Below are 3,468 nucleotides of genomic sequence, written 5' to 3' on the forward strand. Positions count from 1 at the left end.
GGCGTGGGGGGGGGGAGGGGGGGTACGAGGGGATGACGTGAAAATTTTGATAAAAAGTATTACAGAAATGTATAACGAGAAAGATTAGGACTGGACCACCCCTTGATTAGCCAAGGGAAGACGAGGGGTGCCTTTGCCGAAGCAATTTTACAGTAATTGGGGAAAATTGTTCTTTTACGTATTTCAAGGCTCGTACCGCGCGATACGTCTCGCCGCTTCCGCAGTGATAAGACTCGACGTTTAAAGGGCGTTACGCAGTAAGTGGACAGGAGAAAATTTGTTGTCTCGGGTAAATTCTATTTGTTCGATGTTCCATGTTTATCTGTATTTTCCTAAATTCTCTCGGGGTATGTCTTAATAATGGAAGAAAATTTTTTTTTTTTTTTTTTTTTTTTTTTTTTTTTTTTTTTTTTTTTTTTGATGTACACAGATACGCCCGACTATTATCAGTATTGGACAAATAAAAGGCGGCTTATCGGCCGTCTGATGCAACGTTGACTTGGATTTCATCGCAGGCATTAAAAATCAATAGAAAATACATTATCAGGAGTTTAGGCCTTGACAGCAGGTATTAAGACAATTTTGAGAATGGAAGGACGAGGAGAGGAATGGTCACGTGATCGATTCTTAAGTTTCGAGGCTCCCGTAAGAAGTAACGGCTGAGCGGAATCTGTGGTATCGCGATCTATTTACCCGCTAAGGGTTCGCGCTAATAGAGACCCGCGGGGGGAACGGCGTAAATGACGACACAGGTAAGGCTGGGTGTTAGGGGTCAGGGAAATGTCCTCGAGGATCCCGAAGAGCGCGAGGATCACGTGCAGCCACGCGAAACCGAATCCTCGCGACAAAGGAAACAAGTCGATCCTTTGTTTGGCGACAAGCTTCCAGCTTAGACCTTTCTTCTTCAAGGCTGACCCACATTTAACCGAGGGTTACACGGTCCGGTTGGCTCGGGGCATAATAAAAGGGAGAGAAAGGGTTAAATCGAAATACAATCTTTTTTTTTTTTAACCGAAGGCCGTACACCGTCCTTTCATTAGGGGGGTTCTCAATGCGTTCTTAAAAACAGCCCTTTTTTTACTGTACAGTCACGACACGGGTACCAGGTACCGAGGGTTAATGAAACCCTTTTTTTTTTAATTGGGCGGATAGATAGTTATAGGGTAAATGAATTAATTTCATTGTATCGATCCAACGGAATGATTCTAGCAGAAACGTAGCGGTATGGCGTAATAGTTAATTGCATTGTTATTCCATGGCGAATGGGAACCAGTGCACGAGGATTTTTGGGGTTATTGACATTTCCATTGTGTATGCTGGAAATACGAGTTGGAATAGGGATGCTGGAGAGCCTTGAGCCTGGCTCAGTTTGAGGTCCTGTCTCTTCTCGAGAAGGACTCTCGAGCTCCCCTTTAAGGTCTTTCCTTCCGTAGTCCCTTTAGTCCTTTAGTCCTCCCAGCGGGAGTTCATTGCACGGATCTCCTACTGTGTATAAATCCCCCTCGCTACCCTCGGGATCCCGCCGCCCCTTCGTGGGTCCCCTGGCTACCCAGGACCTACTAAGTAATATCGACTCGCACGAAGTTCGTGAAAATCGCTCGACCAGCCATAACAATGGGTTAAGGTGCGTTTACATTTCGTATGGGCAAACTGTGCGATAAATAGGAGGGGAGTGAATCGGGGAGTCTTTCGGTCTTCCGAGCCAGCTGACTAGTTCACTGTGCATTTTACATGAACGTATTAAGGATGCGCGCGATGGAATTTTTTCCAAGTCTGTTTCTTTACGTTTAACACATATTTGTACTGGTTAGCCCCATAACGGTAAATCCCGTTGGGTCGTTAGGGCTGAGCGTATATTTGGGTACGGCTCCGTTTGCGGGGTAAACTATTTTCCCTTTGTTCGGCAAAGGGGTGAAACTTTATCGAGGGTCGTATGTAAATTGGATACCGGGAAGGATAACCGGAAGTGTCGATTATAAAAATATTCGAGTTCACGTAGGAAAAGCCAAATCTGGACCGGATCTCAAGATAAATGAAATCTGCGAAGTGAAATTAGGGTGGGTTTCTATTTATTATTCTTTGTTTCCCTTATTTATTTGACAAGGGATATACGGAGCCCGGGTAGTACGAGTTCTTGCGACAGAGTTATTTGAAAAGTTGTGGAGCCACCCTTATAAATTCAGGTTTTTTTTTTTTCTTTCTTTCAGACAGAAGGGAGAGCTCGGCCCACGGCTATAATTTCCATAGAGACTCCACAATGGACCTGGATGATATCATTGAGAAATTCCTTTCTCCGAATGAAACAGGAAAGCAAAAGAGAGCTACCTGTCAATCAAAATATTCGAATTCTGTCGAAAGGTCCAAGCAGAAATTAAATCTCGAATTTTCGTCGTACAGCAAACATTTGAAATAAGAAAACTTAGTAGATACCAGAAATATCTGAGATACTTTATACGGGCGGTTTCTATCTGGCGACGAATGGACGATAGCAGGACGGCCACCTGTGGAAATGAAATTTCTTTGAAAATTCCGTTAAAAAATATATAAATAGTTAACAGCGGCTAACGGCAAAGGATAAGAGAAAAGTCGTACGATAATTCGCTCGTCGCCGTAGTGGTCGCCCGATGAAAACTCGTCCAATTGATTTTCACGATATCCTCGAATCTTCCACTCGACCGAAAGTCACGTCCTACGCTAACGTAAAGTCTTCCACGTGCCGAAGCCGAAGTCGCTCCAGTTTCACCGGTGGCCCGAAATATTATTTTCGTCAGAGCCGGCGGCACCGGTTCTTCCGGTTTCCATGATCTTTCACACATAGATACCCAGCACAGTGAAACCGACTCCTCTTCTCGTCAAAGGTTAACAATAAGTGTCAAGGAAGAAGCCGGGAGATTGCAGTGTAAAATGAAAAGTAAAGCGTCACACGCGAACACCCGACGTCAATCGCGTTATCGAAACTCTCCTTCTCATTTTTCTTCGCATATGGATCCGGCTTAATCGCAGCAAGGAAAGTTTTTTCAATATTTGCGTCATTCTCTCGAAATGATTTTTCTCCTTATCGCCAGATCCCCCCGTTCCCCCCCGGTGAGCCAGGTACCTGCCTCCGCTGAAAATCAAGGTCACGCCTCGATAACGCTTAATCTCGACACTTATTTCAGTTTTTCGCAAATTTACTAACCGCAACACGTAATCAGCCTACAACATGGCCGCGAGTCATACTTAACCCAGTGTCCACTCGTATCACGCGACCTCCCACTTCTCAAATCACTCGACTGTTTAATCTGTCTAAACGAAAATTGCATCATTAATTTAAATAGAAAGAAAGTGATAGTACGAAAAATAATTTTTTTTACAATTCCCGAATACTCACGATTTCCGCAACATTTCGGACCAATTAGTCACCACCGATAATTCTTCCGTTGCTGCCAATTAGTCGTGGTTCACCGTATGCGGAGACGCAACGCTAGG

At 44.3% G+C, this 3,468-nt stretch overlaps 2 protein-coding genes across 7 annotated transcripts in view; one reads left to right on the top strand and one right to left on the bottom strand.

Annotated features, from left to right (window-relative positions):
• The window catches only part of LOC107265120 (sestrin homolog), a 124,566-nt gene that overhangs the window by 21,427 nt on the left and 99,671 nt on the right, over positions 1 to 3,468 (bottom strand). The window lies entirely within an intron of this gene.
• Positions 1 to 3,468, top strand: part of LOC107265128 — a 22,022-nt gene that overhangs the window by 5,306 nt on the left and 13,248 nt on the right. The window contains exon 5 of one of the 2 annotated variants that reach the window (XR_003059045.1): positions 2,208 to 2,222. The exons of the other annotated variant lie outside the window; for it this stretch is intronic. The gene's annotated coding sequence lies outside the window, so the exon portion shown is untranslated. Of the gene's footprint in view, positions 1 to 2,207; positions 2,223 to 3,468 lie in introns of those variants that run through there. 2 annotated transcript variants of the gene reach the window in all.

The sequence above is a fragment of the Cephus cinctus genome, unplaced genomic scaffold (assembly GCF_000341935.2).
Source record: "Cephus cinctus unplaced genomic scaffold, Ccin1 Ccin1_scaffold0215, whole genome shotgun sequence".
NCBI lineage: Eukaryota > Metazoa > Arthropoda > Insecta > Hymenoptera > Cephidae > Cephus > Cephus cinctus.